Here is a 23216-nt window from a genome sequence, read left to right as displayed (position 1 = left end):
ATCATATCTGCAGAGAAGTCGCTTGGACGACTACAACATGTGCTTCCGCCTTGTCACGGCTTCGCACCCCCTCCAGGCATAGTATTTAACAGCTTTGGAAATACTTGGGTGGGTATTTGCAATGTTTAAATTGATTCTGCGGAAAGTGATTTATTCTATACGTGTCTAGGAAGTGATTTTTCCATCACATGTTACCTGAGATAGGCTCCTTTACCATCTCACACTAGTGCTCCATGGTGTAAAGAACTCGTAAACGTGTAAATCACAATCTGCAACAGACACCAATGATTTAAATGAATAATAATTGCTAATATTTGAGACGTTCTTTAGCATTGGTTTTCAGTGAATGCAAGACAGTAGGGAGACCGGGGCAGACTAGCCCACTTTTTCCCTTTACTTTTTCTAGCTTGTATTTTAAACGTTTCCACTGATCTTTTTATGTGAAAACATTGGTCCATTGTTTCAGCACATCTACAACTAACTACAGCCTCTCATTGTTTACTATTCATAAAACAACATTTGGTACAGTCATACTACCTGGACCAACCTACCCCACCCGCAGGGCAATTTAGCACGACAGTGAGGGCAACTTGGTCCACATGATTTTATCGTTTTAGTTACTACATAGGCTATTTAACTGAAAATATATCGACTTTAATATTCGCAGTTTATTTTAATTCCAGTTCTTACAACTTTGTGACAAAAACTGATTGTATTGACACTGAGGTGACAGAAGCCATGGGATAGCGATATTCAAGTATACAGATGGTGGTAGTATCGTGTACACAAAGTATAAAAGTGAAGTGCATTGTTGGAGCTGTTATTTGTACTCAGGTAATTCATGTGGAAAGGTTTCCGATGTGATTATGGCTGCAAACCGAGAATTAACAGACTTTGAACGCGGAATTGTAGTTGGAGCTAGACACTGTAAGGCCTCGGATTTTATGGATGTCTTACATGAAGTAATTAGAACAAATGAAATGAAATGATCGTATGTCGTATGGCATTGTTGGTCAGGAGGCCCCATTTGGGAGGGGGGCGGGGGGGTTCGGCCGCCGTATTGCAAGTTCCTTCTAGCTGACGCCACATTGGCGACTTGCGAGTCAATGATGATGAAGGACACGCAACACCCAGTCCCCTGTCGGTAATCGAACCCGGCCGTCTTGCGTGGCAGGCGGTAACGCTACCGCTACGTTACGGAGACGGCCAATTAGAACAAAAAAAATGGCTCTGAGCACTACGGGACTTAACTTCTCAGGTCATCAGTCCCCGAGAACTGAGAACTACTTAAACCTAACTAACCTAAGGACATCACACACAGCCATGCCCGAGGCAGGATTCGAACCTGCGACCGTTGCGGTCGCGCGGTTCCAGACTGTAGCGCCTAGAACCGCTCGGCCACCCTGGCCGGCTACAATTAGAACAGAAATTGTATTTTAACTGCAGTAAGAGATCGAATTCATGTTATTCAGAACACTGACATATGCGGGCAATGAGGGTGACGTTACAAATCGCGTGTCTTGCATGCTCAAGTTATAACTGGCAGTCAGACTACAGCACAATGTTTTTGCTAAGAAACCATAAGAAGTGAGGACAGCCATTTTGAACTAGCGGGCCACTCTGCGGTGCATGGGAGGGACGTAACAGCGTTGTTTCACTGGCGCCCTCAGTGCAGTGTCATTGGGGGGGCAGCCACGCTCCGGAGTCATTGGCACATCGGGGAACGCAGGCCTGGAGGCTGAAAGCCATCTCGCAGTACGTGTTTATACGGGCTCTGTCCATGACAGTTTGCAGTGGAGTGGGAAAGTCGGGTCTGAGCCTTCTCCGTGAGCGCAGAGGTTATGTCTCTGTGTGCGCACCTTGTCCACAATAGAGAGGCACGAACTCCGATTGGTTATCGAGCAGATGCACCAGAGTGTCTCTGTGAGCTGTACATTCGTCACTTGGCAAGCAGATTGGAGAAATTAAGAATCTGTAGAAGCAGTTGGACAGTAGAGCTGCTCCTTATTCACGTTTGCTTGTAATGAGATTCTGTCGTTATCTGGCCAATGGGCAAGCAGCTGATCTCACTCACAAATGGACCGATACTAGAGCAGTTCCGAGGAAGGAGCGTTACGGACAATATTAGTCAAAGTGAGTAGGCAGGTATCAGAGCTGCAACGAGCGTCTACCGACGGTGCGGGAGCCGCAGTCAAGGCAGTCAGCAGCGCTCACTTTCACTGTCGTTTTGTATATGGTGATATCGCAGCTCGGCAGAATATAGGGCCTTAATTCAATAAATGCGTTGAGCTCCATGCCATTGTGCTGTATTCAAACGCTGTCAGATTCATTTGGCGGTTGGTTTCTTCTTTTTCCTGTAACTCGAAGACATCCTATTTGTCTGTATATAGTCAGATCGCGCTGCCCAATTTATTTAAGAGGACGACAAGTTCAGTACTAATTAATGCCAGGCCAAACTCAGAGAGGTAGTTAAAGATATGTGATATTCTTGTCAATGTAAAATTTTAATTGAAAATTGTAAAATTTTATGGCATTTATTGTCAAAATCATTTTTAAATTTATATATATATATATATATATATATATATATATATATATATATATATATATATATATAAAAATTTAAAAATGATTTTGACAATAAATTATATATAATTTTCACAATAAATTTTACAATTTATATATATATATATATATATAATTTATATATATATATATATATATATATATATATATATAAATAAATGGAAACTGGAGGACTGAATGTAATAGCATAATGAAAAGGGTAGTTGCCACTCAACATATAGCGAAGATGCCGAGTCCCAGGTAGGCACAAGAAAGAAACAGTTCGAAGGTGAGCTTTCGGCCAACAAGGCCTTCGTGGAAAATAGACGTACACCTACCCCCCCCCCCCCCCCCCCACACAAACACACACGAAAAACGCACAGTCTCCAGCTGTTGGATATTTTCTTTTTTTCTTTTTTATGATTTTATGATTTCCCACCCGCTTGCAACGCATAGGACATTCCATATCAGAAACCGTTAAGGAGTTCTATATCCAAGATTCAGTGTGTCAAGAATGTGCCAGGAATATCTCTCGCTATGGACAACGCAGTCGCCCGACGGCCTTCACTTAACCACCGAGAGCAGCGGCGTCAGCGTAGAGTTGCCGATGCTAACAGACAAGCAACACTGCCTGAAACAACCGCATAGACTAAAGTGGGTTGTACGACGAACGTGTCCGCTAGGACAATGCGGCGAAATTTTGCGTTAATGGGCTATGGCAGCAGACAACAGACGCGAGTGCTTTTGCTAACAGCACAGAATCGCCTCAGCGCCTCTCCTGAGCTCGTGACCATATTAGTTGGCCCCTAAACTACTGAAAAACCGTGGCCTGGTCAGATGAGTCCTGACTGCAGTTGGTAAGATCTGATGGTGGCGTGGTTCGAGTGTGGCGCAGACCCCAAGAAGCCATTGACCTAAGTTGTCAACAAGGTACTGTGCCAGCTGTTGGTGGCTCCATAACGGTGTGGGCTGTGTTTACATGGGATGGACTGCGTCCTCTGGTCGAACAGAACCGAACATTAATTGGAAATTGTTATGTTTGGCTATCTGGAGACCATTTGCAGCCATTAATGAATTTCATGTTCCCAAACAACGAACTATATCTTACGAATAGCAGTGCCGGTGGGGCCACTATTATTTACTTTTGGTTTGAAGAACATTCTGGACAATTCGAGTGAATGATTTCGCAACCCAGATCGCCCTACATGAATCACATCGAACATTTATGGGATGTAATCGAAAGGTCAGTTCGTGCACAAAATCCTGCACCGGCAACACTTTCGCAATCATGTACCACTGTAGAGGCAGCATGGCTCAATATTTCAGCAGGGGACCTCCAGCGACTTGTGGAGTCCATGCCACGTTGATATATATTGCTGACATAATGACTTGTATGTTGTTAGGCTTAAGGCTATTTGGATCATCAAGGACACTCCAAGGTAGGAGATCAGAGATTAATGCAGACAGCAGCCAAAAGTCGTTGCGTTTGGGTTACTGGAGACAAATTGTAACACTGCAGCCGTGAAAACTGTATACGCTCTAGGAAGTTGCCCCAAGGGAGAAGTTCCACTTCAGAGAATTAATTGGTAGCTCCATCCACCGCCTAGACACTGTCCTAAGGCCTCACTGTAGAAGATGGCCACGAAAAGGCTCGTCTTAGCAGAGGCAGCAAACTTGATACTTCTCCTGAGAACTGCAACGTCAACAACAGCTGATTTCTCAAAGTGGAGGGCTATCAAGTACGGGGTCCCACAGGGTTTGGTCTTAGGTCCTTTACTGTTCTTGATACACATTAATGACTTACCATTCCACATTGATGAAGATGCAAAGTTAGTTCTTTTTGCTGATGATACAAGTATAGTAATAACATCCAAAAACCAAGAACTAAGTGATGTAATTGTAAATGATGTTTTTCACAAAATTATTAAGTGGTTCTCAGCTAACGGACTCTCTATAAATTTTGATAAAACACAGAATATACAGTTCACTACAGTAAATGGCACAACTCCAGTAATAAATATAGACTTTGAACAGAAGTCTGTAGCTAAGGTAGAATTTTCAAAAATTTTAGGTGTGCCCAGTGATGAAAGGTTAAACTGGAAGCAACACATTGATGGTCTGCTGAAACGTCTGCGTTCAGCTACATATGCTATTAGGATTATTGCAAATTTTGGTGATAAGAATCTCAGTAAATTGGCTTACTATACCTACTTTCATTCACTGCTTTCGTATGGCATCATATTCTGGGGTAATTCATCATTGAGTAGAAAAGTATTCATTGCTCAAAAACGTGTAATCAGAATGATTGCTGGAGCCCACCCACGGTCATCCTGCAGACATCTATTTAAGGATCTAGGGATCCTCACAGTAACCTCACAGTATATATATTCACTTATGAAATTTGTTGTTAATAATCCAACCCAGTTCGAAAATAATAGCAGTGTGCATAGCTATAACACCAGGAGAAAGGATGATCTTCACTATGCAGGGTTAAATCTGCCTTTGGCACAGAAAGGGGTAAATTATGCTGTCACAAAAGTCTTTGGTCACCTACCAAACAGCATCAAAAGCCTGACAGATAGCCAACTAACATTTAAAAATAAATTAAAAGAATTTCTAGATGACAACTCCTTCTACGCATTGGCTGAATTTTTAGATATAAATTAAGGGGAAAAAATTAAACATTAGTGTCATGCAGTATTTTGTGTAATGTAATATCTTGTACAGACATCTTTTATTAACCTGATACGTTCCACATCATTACGAAGTGTCGTATTCATGATCTATGGAACAAGTATTAATCTAATCTAATCTAATCTAATGTGTTTACACAGCTTAGAGTGCTACTGCAGCAGTCCCCACCCACAGAAGGACGGAGGGCGTGGCCAAACGATGTTAAACACTGTTGTTGCTGACCGTAACAGGAGTGCCAGTGACGTTTAGCTTTCAGCTGAACGCTGTTGATACCAAACTTGGAATCTGTTAAAGTAAAATCCAGCAGCATCCCTATCTACCGAGAAGGGGTAAGGGAAGAATCTAAATGTGGTTGGCCAGTGGCGCCCTGGAGATGCAGGGCGACTCACCAGATTGACTGAAGCTTTGTAAGTGCCGGTAGATTGAAGGATCGACTATAGAAAGGAAGAAATCATGCGCAGCCAAGATTCTTTAAAAACCTCTGTTTTTGTAATCAGAGGGAATTCTCAGTCAGATTGCTGGCGCGCCTCTCCATGCCTCTTGTGGCCAGCCTCGGCAAGCTCCGCGTTGTCTGTTTTCCTCACTTGGAGTGCTGCTCTCAAGTTTGTAATTAACGTTTTGCTAGTGTTCGCTACTTCTGTTACCACCTGCCCCGTGGCTCAGACACTGACTTCTACTTTGCAACCAATTGCCATCTTTGCTTTTACTAATCTTAAAATTACCCTTCATGGAAGTAGTTAGATTGATCGCAAATAAATAGTGATAATCAGACCCTTGCATTCCGTGAGTCTCCTGCTGCAAGCGATCTGTCGAGTCCCGCAATCTGCCTCTCCCGTTGGTGCACTGTGACAGTGTTTGGCGCTCATCCAAGTCATCAGCCTGCCTTCACTGGGAATTTGCCTTCCGCATTTGCTCCTCACCTCTTGGAAATTGCAGATTGGTCACAAACCCCCTAACTTCCCACTGCCCCGTGTCAGTACACGACAACGTCTAGCTGCTGCACTACGCCGGGCAAAAGGATGTCCCAACACCATATGATGTTCACAGTTCAGAAATTCATAAAAATGACAATTTACTTCATTTGTAACACATGACATATATGTCCACCCCTTAGAGCTTGTGATTAATTCATTCAACACCTTTAATAATGTGAGAAAATGTTTTGAGACCCAGGAGACACAGGAGATCTTCATCCTCATCTTGAAGAACCCCTTTAAATGTCTACTTTATTTCTGTCCTATATTTGAGCAGTTTTATCATGTGATTTAGCTTGACCACGGCCACTTTTTTCTTTTTTTAGAAAATACGTTATTTCGCAGAATATCTATATTTGTTTTTACAGTGGTTTTTTTCTTTTACTTATTCCCGTTGTAAAGCGTCTTTCACTGGAGTTTCTTATGTCTACTGTCTTTCTTCGTGGGTGTGATTTCTTAAATGGCCTGACTCCTTTAGTCGTTGGTATGCACAGTTTGTTTGATGATATGACGATTAAGTAAACAGGCGTTGTTACTGATCTGTCATTGTCTTTTCGAGCAGCCGAAGATCCACATTCAGCAACTAAACCACAACCAACAGCGCTATGACGTGGTCTTTTTTTGAGTCATCAATCTTCAGACTACTGGTTTGATGCGGCCCGCCACGTATTCCCCTCCCTGGCCAATCTCTTTATCTCAGAGTAGCACTTGCAACCTACATCCTCAATTATTTGCTGGATGTATTCCAATCTCTGCCTTCTCCGACAGTTTTTGGAAGTCATTCCCTGATGTCTTAAAATATGTCCTGTAATCATATCCCTTCCCCTTTTCAGTGTTTCCCACATATTCCTTTCCTCTCCGATTCTGCGCAGAACTTCCAACAAATTTTCAACATTCGTCTGTAGCACCACATCTCAGTACTTCGATGCTCTTCTGTTCCGGTTTTCCCACAGTCCATGTTTCACTACCAAACAATGATGTGCTTCAAACGCACATTCTCATAAATTTCTTACTCAAATTAATGTCTATGTTTGATACTAGCATACTTCTCTTGGTTAGGAATGCCCTTTTTGCCAGTGCTAGTTTGCTTTTGATGTCCTCCTTGCTTCGTCCGTCATTCATTATTTAGCTGTCTAGGCAGTAAAATTCCTTAACTTCATCTACTTCGTGACCACCAATCCTAATGTTACGTTTCTCGCTGTTTCATTTCTGCTACTTCTCATTACTTTCGTCTTTCTTCTATTTACTCTCAGTCCATATTCTGTACTGATTAGACTGTTCATTCCATTCAGATTTACCTGTAAAGGAAAAGTTCTGACATCAGTATGTGAATATATGACAGATAATATATACACATTTAGGTATAAAATGCTAAAAATTAATGATGGATGCTAAAAATTAATGAGGAATACCGTACAGTGGAAGAGCAGAATATTAATCAAGTGGATTATAGGCTTAATTTCTTTTTAGTCATATTTATTTTTAAGTGAAATCTCTGTCTTCTCTACTTCCACAACCTAATTACGTGTTCTGTTTCCATACCATTTTTCAATTCCAGTTTAGTTTTATAAAAGCACTCAGATAGCAATGTGATCAGCGAATCGTATCATTTATACCCTTACTTTTGCATTTTAAACGCGCTTCTGGACCTTTCTTTTATATCCATAATTGTTTCTTCGATGAACAGATTGAACGTAGGGGCGAAAGACAATATCCCTGCCTTACACGCTTTTTAATCCGAGCACTTCGTTCTTGATCGTCCACTCTTATTATTCCCTCGTGGCTCTTATTCATACTGTATATTACCTCTCTCCCTACAGATTACCCCTATTTTTCTCAGAATTTCGAACATATTGCACCATTTTACACTGTAGAACGCTTTTTCCAAATCATATGAACGTCTCTTGATTTTTGTTTAGTCTTGTTTCCATTATCATCGGCAGTGTCAGAGTCACCTCCCTGGTGCCTTTACCTTTCGTAAAGCAAAACTGATCACCATCTAACACATCCTCAGTTTTGTTTCCCATTCTTCTGTATATTATTCTTGTCAGCAGCTTGGATGCATTACCTTATATCACTTCATAACGTGTAATTCAAACTGTGACATAAACATAAATTCTAAGTGCTACAACGCCTTGAAAAACATTTTCCGATAATAATATTCTGTCCATTCGTTAGTGGGGTACTGTAAATCGGTCTAATTGGTGGAACCAACCATTATGAACCAGATTCTACAGACTAACTCTCAGTTATAAATAACCTGAATTATCGCTTTCGCCTGCGGAAGCGCAGCATTGTAAATAACATCGTTAGCTTGTTAGTATTCCGTGATTTTTAACAAGCTTGTGTATTCCGTGACTTTACTAATAATTTTTTTCTGGTAGTAGACTTGACTACGAAAGGACGTATTTTCGAAGGAGGTGCACTTCTATTGTCAAAAAAGGAAACGACAGCCGCCATTGCTGCGAGATATCAGAAAATAGTAATTTTTGTCATTATACGCTTTTGTAAGAAGTTGAATATATACTGTAATAGTTGAGCACTGAGAAGAACGTTTTTATAATTGTTATCTTAAAAGGTAAATTTTTTCTCATTTTTGAAGTCAATATTATACTCATCTTTCCTCTCCTAGTAATTACGATACAAAGTGCAAGCAAGCAGAAGACTTAGGATTTTGAATGCTAGGTCGTACTGTGCGATCCCTGTTTAATAAAACGGTCTTTTGGAATGAACAGGTTCTCTTTTGTTAAGAACGAAAATCTGTGGAACTTGCCCTACCGACACAGACTGTCATAGTTGTTCAGAATCGTATCCGTCTGACTTGCTCTTTAATAACAACGTCAAGAATTTTTCAGAGCTACATTAAGACGCAGATCTTGAAAAGGTGTTTCTTACGATGGCTGCTAAGAAGAGCTTTAACCTTGGGTGCGCTCGACTGCACTCCGGAGACGCCACGCATTACTGCAAAATTAATAATGTACTGTTTTTCAGTCAAGAAGACAGTAATTAAGATCCATAGCACTAAATATTTTATTTTTGATAACAAAGTAAATTTCAGTTTTCATATTCAAAAGTAACACCGAAGAACAGATTTATTTAAATAATTTAATACTAGGAAGGAAAGAGGAACTGGTAAGAGTAGGGAACACTAGTTACAATCAATTTTGCAGCGGAAAGTTTCGATGCTTCCTCTCTGTTTGTTCTTTTTGCTCTTATCAGGAATACTTGATAATTTTTCTAGTGGCCAAGGGAGGGTCATTAGAACCTGTTAAACTGATTGAGCGATAATTCTCGCACTTTCAGCTCTTGCAGTCATCGGAATTGTGTGGATGATATTTTTCGAAAGTCAGATGGTATGTCGTCAGACCCATACATTCTACACACCAACGTGAATAGTCGTTTCGTTGCCACTTGCTCACACGATTTTAGAAATTCTGATGGAATGTTATCTATTCCTTCTGCCTTATTTGATTATAAGTCCTCCAAAACTCTTTTAAATTCTTGTTCTAATACTGGATTATCCTTCTCTTCTAAATCTACTCCTATTTCTTCCTCTATCACATCAGATAACTCTCCCCCTTCATAGAGCTTTCAATGTACTCTTTCCATCTACCCGCTCTCTCCTCTGCGTTTAACAACGGAATTCCCGTTGCACTCTTAATGTTACCAATCTTGCTTTTAATTCCACCGAAGGTTATTTTGACTTTCCTATATTTTGAGTCAGTCCTTCCAACAATCGTTTCTCTTTCTCTCTCTTCTCATTTTCCATGCAGCCATTTCGTCTTAGCTTCTCTGCACTTCCTATTGGTTTAATTATTCAGCAACTTGTTTTTCTGTATTCCTGAATTTCTTCGAATATTTTTGTACTTCCTTCTTTCATCGATAAACTGAAGTATTTCTTCTGTGACCCGTGATTTCTTCGCAGTTACCTTCTTTGTATCCATGTTTTGCTTTCCAACATTTGTGATTGTCCTTTTTAGAGATGCCCATTCCCCTTCAACTGTACTGCCTGCTGAGCTGTTGCTAATTGATGTATCTATAGCTTTGGAGAACTTCAAGCGTCTCTCGTGATTCCTTAGTACTTCCGTATCCCACTTGTTGGGGTATTCATCCTCCCTGACTAATGTCTAAAACTTCAGCCTACTCTTCATCATTACTATGTCGTGATCTGAGTCTACATCTGCTCCTGGGTACGCGTTGCAATTCACTATCTGATTTCGGAATCTCTGTCTGACCATGATGTAATCTAACTGAAATCTTCCCGTATCAGCTGGCCTTTTCCGAGTATACCTCCTCCTCTTGTGATTTTTGAACAGAGTTTTAGCTATCACTAGCTGAAATGTATTACAGAACTCAGTTAGTCTTTCTCCTCTCTCATCCCTTGTCCCAAGCCCGTATCCTCCTGTAACCTTCCAAATTGGTTCAAATGGCTCTGAGCACTATGGGGCTTAACATCTGAGGTCATCAGTCTCCTACAACTTAGAACTACTTAAACCTAACTAACTTAAGGACATCACACACATCCATGCCCGAGGCAGGATTCGAACCTGCGACCGTAGCGGTCGCGCGGTTCCAGACTGAAGTGCCTAGAACTGATAGGCCACCTGGCCGGCCTGTAACCTTTCCTCTGCTCCTTCCCCTACAACTGCATTCCATTCCCCTTTGACTATTAGATCTTCATCTCCCTTTGCGTACTGTACTACCCTTTTAATACCCGCAATACTTTCTATATCTCTTCATCTTCAGCTTGCGACATCGGCATGTACACCTGAACTATCGTTGTCCGTGTTGGCGCTGTCGATTCTGATAAGAATAACCCCATAACTGAACTGTTCACAGTAACACAATCTCTGTGATGCCTTCGTATTCATAACGAATCCTACTCCCGTTATACCATTTTCTGCTTGTCTTCTTTCTATTTCATTTTACTGACTCCTACTATATATTGGGCCTTTGCATTTCCTTTTTCAGATTTTCTAGCTTCTCTATGGCGTTCAAGCTTCTGACATTCCATCCCCCTGCTCTAAGAAGATTATCCTTTCGTTGGTTATTCAATCTTTTTCTCATGGTCTACCTGTTACGTATGAAGGCAGAAAGTCATCATCTGTGGAAAGGTCCCTGTTGAAGGGGAAGATGTCTGTCACTCTGAATCCAGCCAATAAATTTCTGGACGTAACTGCATTTGGTAGTGCAGTTTACACAACGTCTGGGAGTCGTACATTGTTATTGGTCGTTTGTTTGCTCTCCCTCATGCATCGCATGCTCTATTTACAAATTTCTTTATGGAGCCATAAACGCTTCTGTCTGAGGGCTGTAGTTTGTGCTTCAGTGAGATGGAAAAGACGAAAGTGTGACAGACGGTCATTTTCCAGCAGATAAATGGGTACTACAGTTAGTACCAAGCAAGGATGGTCTTTGGAACATCGAACATATGACAAAAAATGATGCATTTGTTTCTGTCATCCACCTTGAGGAATTGGCACTACCTTTGCTCGCAGCTAGCTTTGCTCCCAATAACACCGTCTCTGGTAAAATAGGGTTCCACGTTAAACTAAGGAATGTGAAAAATGAAGAATGCTATTCCCAACTGCACTAACAGGTGAAGCCATAGAGATAAGTGATCTCTTTCAGCAGATGCTACTCGCCCTATTTGCCGTAATCCCCTTCGGCGACTATTCTGTGAAGCCTTTGGACTAGTGATTCCAGTTACATCAGCGTTCCGGGTCTCACCAGGGTTCAGTTTCAGTCTTGTCGAAAGATTGTTGATACTGTCAAAAACAAGGCCGTGTTATGCTTGTTAACGCTAACAAATTGTGCCAAACTAGTTGCCTTAGAATTTCGAATGCACTTTACCCGTTGTAATTACTTGTTTAGTAAGAGCGCTGTCTCTGAGTACACAACAAATTAAGTCGAACAGGCAAAATTTACTTTCACTAACAAAGTAACGTAAAATGCGTGCTCTTTCTCGTTCGGCAATCTGATTACATTGAGGCATTTGTGGACAGACGAGGGTATTGTTGCCACCAAGCTTGGCCGGTGGCGTATTCTGAGGGAATAACGAAATAATACCAATTGACCATCGTCCCCCTATGGCCAATGCGCCCCGGCCTCCCCTATCCGTTTTAAATGAAAAGATAAAGTTTACAAAATTATCACATTATAGCTAAATAACTATGAAATTTGAACTGTGTTTAAATTATTGCTATAAACGTGTTCTGTCTAATGCTGTCCCTTGTCCGTGTATGTAGCTGCATTCTGCCAATGTTGTTGTAGCTCTGTTGCAAGTCCATGTTAATGTGTAATTGGGAAGAGTACCATCAGTGAAAGTAATGTATGTTATCAAGGTACGTTACTTTGAGGACGTGGCTGATCCAAGTATCAAGTGTCAGTTCACAACTGTCTATTAGATCTGCAGTGTTAGTTCTGTGTATTCAGGTTCAGTGGCAACTGCAGCGAGTAATCAGCTTCGTGTTTCAGTCTTGTACTACATACGTGTTGTTAAATAACTGGCTTGTTGGCATTAGGATACGTGCTCATTGGACCAGTGACCTTTCGTTTTCGTTTCTAAATTGCAGTGGATTGATTTGTGAGTTGATCTTCGGCATACTATTCTCGTACTCGGAGTTTTTAACTATTACATCGAGATTTATTATCAGGCTTTGACAGGTTAAGAGAATGTATAGTGGTCCACTTATTCTGGTTATAGGTATATAGAAATTTGATTTCTTGTAATAATGATTAGTTAATATTTTTATGGTCATTTATAAATAGCAGTGGAATCGGAAACGAAGGACGGTGTAGCATATAGTTTATGTCATAACTAGTACTGTCACACGCTCCTTATTTCGTTTTGTGCGCCATCTGCACCACTGGTTCACACGCCGCCTCCCAGAAGACTGGTCCACAGACAAAGTCTTGTGGGCATTTCTTCATAATCATTTTCTATTGACCGTGCATGACATACCACAAACCCTTCTGTCACAGTGATAGTCTGCAAACCCTCTCTAAGGACATCCAAGTTGCGTTGGATAATGAATATCCTTAAACAGGGCAAGAAGGAGCAAAGTAATAGATGTACAGTACCATTCCTCCATCTACATCTACATCTACATCTATACTCCGCGAGCCACCTTACGGTGTGTGGCGGAGGGTACTTATTGTACCACTATCTGATCCCCCCTTCCCTGTTCCATTCACGAATTGTGCGTGGGAAGAACGACTGCTTGTAAGTCTCCGTATTTGCTCTAATTTCTCGGATCTTTTCGTTGTGATCATTACGCGAGATATATGTGGGCGGTAGTAATATGTTGCCCATCTCTTCCCGGAATGTGCTCTCTCGTAATTTCGATAATAAACCTCTCCGTATTGCGTAACGCCTTTCTTGAAGTGTCCGCCACTGGAGCTTGTTCAGCATCTCCGTAACGCTCTCGCGCTGACTAAATGTCCCCATGATGAATCGCGCTGCTTTTCGCTGGATCATGTCTATCTCTTCTATTAATCCAACCTGGTAAGGGTCCCATACTGATGAGCAATACTCAAGAATCGGACGAATAAGCGTTTTGTAAGCTACTTCTTTCGTCGATGAGTCACATTTTCTTAGAATTCTTCCTATGAATCTCAACCTGGCGCCTGCTTTTCCCACTATTTGTTTTATGTGATCATTCCACTTCAGATCGCTCCGGATAGTAACTCCTAAGTATTTTACGGTCGTTACCGCTTCCAATGATTTACCACCTATGGCATAATCGTACTGGAATGGATTTCTGCCCCTATGTATGCGCATTATATTACATTTATCTACGTTTAGGGAAAGCTGCCAGCTGTCGCACCATGCATTAATCCTCTGCAGGTCCTCCTGGAGTACGTACGAGTCTTCTGATGTTGCTACTTTCTTGTAGACAACCGTGTCATCTGCAAATAGCCTCACGGAGCTACCGATGTTGTCAACTAAGTCATTTATGTATATTGTAAACAATAAAGGTCCTATCACGCTTCCCTGCGGTACTCCCGAAATTACCTCTACATCTGCAGATTTTGAACCGTTAAGAATGACATGTTGTGTTCTTTCTTCTAGGAAATCCTGAATCCAATCACAAACCTGGTCCGATATTCCGTAAGCTCGTATTTTTTTCACTAAACGTAAGTGCGGAACCGTATCAAATGCCTTCCTGAAGTCCAGGATAACGGCATCAATCTGCTCGCCAGTGTCTACGGCACTGTGAATTTCTTGGGCAAATAGGGCGAGCTGAGTTTCGCATGATCTCTGTTTGCGGAATCCATGTTGGTTATGATGAAGGAGATTTGTATTATCTAAGAACGTCATAATACGAGAACACAAAACATTTTCCATTATTCTACAACAGATTGACGTAAGCGAAATAGGCCTATAATTATTCGCATCTGATTTATGACCCTTCTTGAAAATGGGAACGACCTGCGCTTTCTTCCAGTCGCTAGGTACTTTACGTTCTTCCAGCGATCTACGATAAATTGCTGATAGAAAGGGGGCAAGTTCTTTAGCATAATCACTGTAGAATCTTAAGGGTATCTCGTCTGGTCCGGATGCTTTTCCGCTACTAAGTGATAGCAGTTGTTTTTCAATTCCGATATCGTTTATTTCAATATTTTCCATTTTGGCGTCCGTGCGACGGCTGAAGTCAGGGACCGTGTTACGATTTTCCGCAGTGAAACAGTTTCGGAACACTGAATTCAGTATTTCTGCCTTTCTTCGGTCGTCCTCTGTTTCGGTGCCATCGTGGTCAACGAGTGACTGAATAGGGGATTTAGATCCGCTTACCGATTTTACATATGACCAAAACTTTTTAGGGTTCTTGTTTAGATTGTTTGCCAATGTTTTATGTGCGAATTCGTTGAATGCTTCTCTCATTGCTCTCTTTACGCTCTTTTTCGCTTCGTTCAGCTTTTCCTTATCAGCTATGATTCGACTACTCTTAAACCTATGATGAAGCTTTCTTTGTTTCCGTAGTACCTTTCGTACATGATTGTTATACCACGGTGGATCTTTCCCCTCGCTTTGGACCTTAGTCGGTACGAACTTATCTAAGGCGTACTGGACGATGTTTCTGAATTTTTTCCATTTTTGTTCCACATCCTCTTCCTCAGAAATGAACGTTTGATGGTGGTCACTCAGATATTCTGCGATTTGTGCCCTATCACTCTTGTTAAGCAAATATATTTTCCTTCCTTTCTTGGCATTTCTTATTACACTTGTAGTCATTGATGCAACCACTGACTTATGATCACTGATACCCTCTTCTACATTCACGGAGTCGAAAAGTTCCGGTCTATTTGTTGCTATGAGGTCTAAAACGTTAGCTTCACGAGTTGGTTCTCTAACTATCTGCTTGAAGTAATTCTCGGACAAGGCAGTCAGGATAATGTCACAAGAGTCTCTGTCCCTGGCTCCAGTTCTGATTGTGTGACTATCCCATTCTATACCTGGTAGATTGAAGTCTCCCCCTATTACAATAGTATGATCACGAAACTTCTTCACGACGTTCTGCAGGTTCTCTCTGAGGCGCTCAACTACTACGGTTGCTGATGCAGGTGGTCTATAGAAGCATCCGACTATCATATCTGACCCACCTTTGATACTTAACTTAACCCAGATTATTTCACATTCGCATTCGCTAATAACTTCACTGGATATTATTGAATTCTTTACTGCTATAAATACTCCTCCACCATTGGCGTTTATCCTATCCTTGCGGTAAATATACCATTCTGTGTCTAGGATTTCGTTACTGTTCACTTCCGGTTTTAACCAACTTTCCGTTCCTAATACTATATGCGCACTATTTCCTTCAATAAGAGATACTAATTCAGGAACCTTGCCCTGGATACTCCTGCAGTTTACCAATATTACGTTGACTTTTCCTGTTTTTGGTCTCTGAGGACGGACGTTCTTTATCAACGATGATAATGTCCTCTCTGGTAAGCCGTCAGGTATTTTATCGTTTCGCCCAAGGGGGGGTCCCTCTAACCTAAAAAAACCCCGTGTGCACGCCACACGTACTCTGCTACCCTAGTAGCTGCTTCCGGTGTGTAGTGCACGCCTGACCTGTCTAGGGGGGCCCTACAGTTCTCCACCCAATAACGGAGGTCGATGAATTTGCAACCATTATAGTCGCAGAGTCGTCTGAGCCTCTGGTTTAGACCCTCCACACGGCTCCAAACCAGAGGACCGCGATCGACTCTGGGCACTATGCTGCAGATATTAAGCTCCATCATCCACTCTACGATGGCTAGTCGAGTAAAGTTACAGATATGCATGTGGACTACGTCTGGACTACTTAGAAACATAAATGGTTGCACTTTTGCTGCAATGATTTCAAAAGCCTGAGGCGTGGGAAACGAACGTGACGCAGGAAAGTGTCCGCCTTTGCCACACGACCGCGGTGCATCGTACACGCCCAGGGGCTTGGCGCAGTTACGCCATCATTGCAGATAAGGTGGGCCCACAACAGCGGGCGCCCCTTTCGCGTAATGGTGCTCCTCTGATTTAAGGCGCCACTGCCTGGAATGATAGCGTAGCAGCCGGTGCGATGCGGATTTGCCTCGTGTTGTAATACACCTACGCCGCTAGAACTGCGTATCAGGAGAAAAACTGGGAGGAGTGCGCTCAGAAAAATTTACTGTAGTTAAAATATAATTAATGTGTTCGACTGTCAGTGGCCATCCATTATCACAAAATGTGCACAATATTACAGATCGAGGTACTATTATAAGATTCAGTACCAAGTCTTGTGGCATATATTATCCAGTCTGTCAGCGAAAGAGTGTCAGAGGGTTAATTATACGATCCAGATTTTTGCACAAAGGTGAGTTTACGTGCATTGAGTGCAGTGCGAGAGAACCGTCCTAGACAATGAAACGAGTGGAAACATCTGCCGGGTTTTGCTGAAAAGGTTTCGAACCCTTCAGCTGAGAAGATATTCCTTTTGTTAGCAACTTTGTCATAATAGAGAGTATTTTCTCCGAATGAAAGCACAATGTGGAACTCTGGGTTACGTGATCCTATGAAACCCAGATGTTATTTCCGTAGAAGAATGCAGCGCCCAGCGACAGCCGGGCTCGTAGGCATTACTTTTCAGCGCGCCCTCGTATATTTTAACGAAATTATATTACAGATCATACAAAAAGGATATACAAAAATCAAGTACACCACAAAATCGCTGCAATGGGGTGCGCTCATGCGATATCAAGCACAGATCTATGCTATTATTACAAAGGTTAGTATTGTTATGATAGATTATAAAATGAAGAGCCAAACAAACTGGTACGCCTGCCTAATATCGTGCAGAGCCGCAGCGAGCACGCAGAAGTGCCGCAACACTATGTACACTATGTGGCATGGACTCGACTAAAGTCTGAAGTAGTGCTGGAAGGAACTGACGTCATCATTTCTCCAGGACTGTCGATAAATCCATAACAGTACAAGGGGGTGGAGATCTCTTCTGAATAGCACATTGCAAGGCATCGCAGATATGCTCAATATTGTTGAGTTCTTGGGACTTTAGTGGCCAGCGGAAGTATTTGAAATCAGAAGAGTGGTCCGGGAGCCATTCTGTAGCAATTCTGGACGTGTGGGGTGTCGCACTGTCCTCCTGGAATTGCCCAAGTCCATGGGAATGCTCAATGAACATGAATGGATGCAGGTGATCAGACGGGATGCTTACGTACGTGTCATCGTCAGTCGTATCTAGACGTTACAGGGGTCCCATATCACTCCAACTGCACACCCTCTACACCATTAGAGAGACTCCACAAGCTTGAACAGTCCCCTGCTGACAAGCAGGGTCCATGGCTTCATGAGGTTGTCTCCATACCCATACACGTCCATCCGCTCGATACAATCTGAAACGAAACTCGTCCGACCAGTCAACATGTTTCCAGCCATCAGCAGTCCAATGTCGGTGTTGACTGGCCCAGGTGAGGCGTAAAGCGTTGTATCGTGCAATCATGAGGAATACACAAATGGGCCTTCGGCTCCGAAAGCTCTTATCGATGACGTTTCGTTGAATGGTTCGCACACTGACACTTGTTGATGGCCCAGCATTGAAGTCTGCATCAATTTGATGTTTTACCCTATTCCTGATATTCACAGTACACTCGTGAAATGGTCGTACGGGAAAATCCCCAATTTGTCGGTACCTCGGATATTCTGTGTCCCATCGCTCGTGCGCCGACTATAACACAATGTTCAAACTCACGGCCATTGTAGCAGCAGTAACGGATCTGACAACTGCACCAGACATTTGTTGCTTTACGTAGGCGTTGACGACGGCAGCGACGTAATCTGCCTGTTTACATATCTCTGTATTTGAATACGCATGCCTATACCAGTTTCTTTGACGCTTCAGAGTATTATGAATAACTACACTCCTGGAAATGGAAAAAAGAACACATTGACACCGGTGTGTCAGACCCACCATACTTGCTCCGGACACTGCGAGAGGGCTGTACAAGCAATGATCACACGCACGGCACAGCGGACACACCAGGAACCGCGGTGTTGGCCGTCGAATGGCGCTAGCTGCGCAGCATTTGTGCACCGCCGCCGTCAGTGTCAGCCAGTTTGCCGTGGCATACGGAGCTCCATCGCAGTCTTTAACACTGGTAGCATGCCGCGACAGCGTGGACGTGAACCGTATGTGCAGTTGACGGACTTTGAGCGAGGGCGTATAGTGGGCATGCGGGAGGCCGGGTGGACGTACCGCCGAATTGCTCAACACGTGGGGCGTGAGGTCTCCACAGTACATCGATGTTGTCGCCAGTGGTCGGCGGAAGGTGCACGTGCCCGTCGACCTGGGACCGGACCGCAGCGACGCACGGATGCACGCCAAGACCGTAGGATCCTACGCAGTGCCGTAGGGGACAGCACCGCCACTTCCCAGCAAATTAGGGACACTGTTGCTCCTGGGGTATCGGCGAGGACCATTCGCAACCGTCTCCATGAAGCTGGGCTACGGTCCCGCACACCGTTAGGCCGTCTTCCGCTCACGCCCCAACATCGTGCAGCCCGCCTCCAGTGGTGTCGCGACAGGCGTGAATGGAGGGACGAATGGAGACGTGTCGTCTTCAGCGATGAGAGTCGCTTCTGCCTTGGTGCCAATGATGGTCGCATGCGTGTTTGGCGCCGTGCAGGTGAGCGCCACAATCAGGACTGCATACGACCGAGGCACACAGGGCCAACACCCGGCATCATGGTGTGGGGAGCGATCTCCTACACTGGCCGTACACCACTGGTGATCGTCTAGGGGACACTGAATAGTGCACGGTACATCCAAACCGTCATCGAACCCATCGTTCTACCATTCCTAGACCGGCAAGGGAACTTGCTGTTCCAACAGGACAATGCACGTCCGCATGTATCCCGTGCCACCCAACGTGCTCTAGAAGGTGTAAGTCAACTACCCTGGCCAGCAAGATCTCCGGATCTGTCCCCCATTGAGCATGTTTGGGACTGGATGCAGCGTCGTCTCACGCGGTCTGCACGTCCAGCACGAACGCTGGTCCAACTGAGGCGCCAGGTGGAAATGGCATGGCAAGCCGTTCCACAGGACTACATCCAGCATCTCTACGATCGTCTCCATGGGAGAATAGCAGCCTGCATTGCTGCGAAAGGTGGATATACACTGTACTAGTGCCGACATTGTGCATGCTCTGTTGCCTGTGTCTATGTGCCTGTGGTTCTGTCAGTGTGATCATGTAATGTATCTGACCCTAGGAATGTGTCAATAAAGTTTCCCCTTCCTGGGACAATGAATTCACGGTGTTCTTAATTCAATTTCCAGGAGTGTAGTAAGTCACGGGAATAATCTGAAGTGTCGCATAACAGCTGAAAATGTCAGTAAATATCACACCACCCTACTTTTTTTTTTAAAAAAAAAGGCTTGTATATAAATAATTACAGATCAGTTTATTAAAAGTTGATATGCAAATATCCAATATTATTACGCTCTAAAATCAGATGCAGTATGAAGACAGGAGGAGTTTCTTATATCATTACCTAATTTTCCGGCAGGATGACTATCCACAATTTATTATTCAAAATGTTTGCATATTTATATATTAGCTTTGTCGCAGTGAAAACCTGATGAACTTTGTCAATAGTTTGTTTACCACTGTGTTGATGTTTCAACGAGAGGTCGCAAAACGACCGAAATAATTCTCTCTGTTTTACAGTATCATAATTGTATATGTAACTAGTTTTAAATTTTAATGGTGCTCGTTAGTTAAGTGTTTAACTTGGAATCAGTAGTTTGTGACGCCACAGATAACATTTAAGGGCGAGGGGAAAGGTGTGTGACGTCTTATCAGCGGGCTTTTGTCGGTGTTGGTGAGTGTGTTTTGTCAGGTTGCTGTGGTGCCGAGCAGCTTCGTGTGAGTTGAGGACCTTTGCGTTTTTAAATATTTAGAAAAAGTTTGGTTGCACAAGTTATAGGCTATTTTTTCACTGCACTTGGAGCAACTGAATGTGTTTTTGGTGATTGACTTTGTACTTTAATTTTATTTACTGGATCTGAAGCAGCTGTGAACTATAATTATTTGCTGTAGTGAATATGTAATTGTTGCATAATTTCGCAGGGGTTTTTCAGAATAACGAAATTTGGTTTACGTTTCGGTTGATCGAAGAAAACTGCACTTCCAGACTTTGAATATTTGCTGTTGAATTTTGTAAAGTACTTTGTAAAGAACTTTACCCCCGAGTGTTTTTGTATTCATTGTTCTGCTTGTATCACAAAACACATAATTTTTTTTTTTTTTTTTTTTTTTTTTTTACAATCGTATTGACCAACTAGGATCACGTTAACAACTTCAGTTCCTCTTCTTCCTTTATTGTTGTTTCCTATTTTTTCAGTATTCCCTCATTTTCTCCTCATGAAGTCTTTTCCTTTCTTCTGTCCATGTTGTTCCCGATTTTTTATTTCTTCTACTTTGAAAGCCTTCCAAGTTTAGTATTTTGTTTTTAAAACGGTTTCTTTCTGCTATTTCTGATTCTTTGATGTTGTTTCTTTCAAGATCTTTTCTTACTTCTGTAATCCATGCTATTGTCGATTTCTTCTTCCAGAAATATGTTTTGTTAGTCTATTTCCATCCATTCGGTAGAGATGTCCAAAAAAGGTTAATCTTCGTTTGGCCATTACTTGAGATATTTTCTCTACATTTTTGTAGATCTCCTCATTACTTCTCATTTTCCAACCATCTGCAGTTTTAATTGCACCCATTATTTTTCTAACAATCCTTGTTCCCAGTACCTCTAGTTTGTCCATCTTATAGTTCATCGTTAGGCATTCAGATCTAAATAAACATTCTGGTCGTACCACTGTTGTGTAGTGTTTTAGTTTTGTTTTTCTAGATATACATTTCTTGTTGTAAATATTTTTGGTCAAACCATATGCTCTTTCCATTTTGTTAATTCTTTCATCTATTGCAGATTTTTCTAGTCGATTCTGTTGTATAGTTTCTCCAAGATATTTAAATTTATTTACTCGCTCTATTTTACCTATTTGTGTTTCTATGTATTTTGGTGCATTTTTATATTTGTCATGAATTTTGTTTTTTCAGCTGAAATTTATTGTTTAGTTGTTTTTATTTCGAATCAGCGATCCATGGGAGACTACCACACTCATGCGTTAGAACTTCAGTAATATTTGATTTACAATAGAACCCCTCCGGTTTCGCCAACATCATAAATCCTATGGGATTCACCCAGTCATATTCTTATTTATTTAAAATGTTTGTTCCATTAATATGTTTATTTACTAAAAAGAGTTTACGTATTACTTCTGTTTTAAATGTATGGGCTTTAAAGTGACGGTTTGCTACCAACCTCTTCTGACAAAAAGGAGTCAAGCCAACAAGTAATTAGGTCGTACGTTGCTCCCACTAATAGCGGTATGTAAGATCATCGATGCGCTTGTTAAATTTCAGATACAGTAATTACCAGCATCGTACACAGTTGAATGTGGTGTATTTCTGCTCATGATAAACATCTCCGTATTGACGTAACTTGTACTGCGTAGCGTGGCACATACTGTAGCGTTTGTGACGTTCTAGGCTTTCAACCCATTCACGTCACGGATTTCTGAGTTGTGACTTTTCCGTTATTTTTAGAGACCAGCGTATTACGTCGCGGAGAAATTATCTTTCCTTATCTAATGGAAGCAGTGTTTCCACAAGTGGGATAAGCAGTTGGGGTGTTGTCTTTGTTCAGGGTGACGTAGGTGCCCCTTTCGCGGTGCGCATATGCAACTTGGCGCGACACCTCACTGGCGTCTTCGCACCGGGGCAGACTGCTTATCCTTGCGAGACGATAACACCCTCCCGATTATAAATTTCCGCTGTTGGTTTGCGGTATCGCGCGGCTTATCTTCGAACAACATTCACGTGAATTACCCAAACGCCGTGAGGCCACACCGTCGCTCTGCTGTCTATGTACTTTGGCGGCTCTGCGAAGGAAAACACCTGCTTTCACAGCCGACGGAAAGTGCAGAAGAGTCTTTGAGCAGATCAGTGTGTATCTTGTGTAATAACTCTGCAAACAGTTACTAGTTTTTAGAGGAATTGCTCAGAAATGGTTCTTGCTACGTAACTCCATATCCTGTGTCCTCATGGCTAACGTATCATTCTGTTTCTGCAACAGTTGGTACCACTATCCCCAGCAGTTTGTAGACAGTGGGCCTATGAATAGAAAAGCGGTCATCATATAAAAGTTTGTGTGGAATATCACTTTGCTTTCATAGTTATGGTCCTTATGGAAGGGATAAATTCTTTACATCCTTCGATATACGAAATAATTTATCAATTATTGGGCAAGGGGGGGGGGGGGGGGGGGAGGAGCAGACAGATGGGCTTGAAACTTGACATTCGACCACTGTATACAAGCGTAGTTTTGTGTCAAAAATGTATCACCACATTTTAATTGTTCAAAAAGTGACCATATATGCAGGACACACG

Source organism: Schistocerca americana, chromosome 5 (assembly GCF_021461395.2).
Source record: "Schistocerca americana isolate TAMUIC-IGC-003095 chromosome 5, iqSchAmer2.1, whole genome shotgun sequence".
Lineage (NCBI taxonomy): Eukaryota > Metazoa > Arthropoda > Insecta > Orthoptera > Acrididae > Schistocerca > Schistocerca americana.
Note: the sequence above shows the minus strand (reverse complement) of the source record.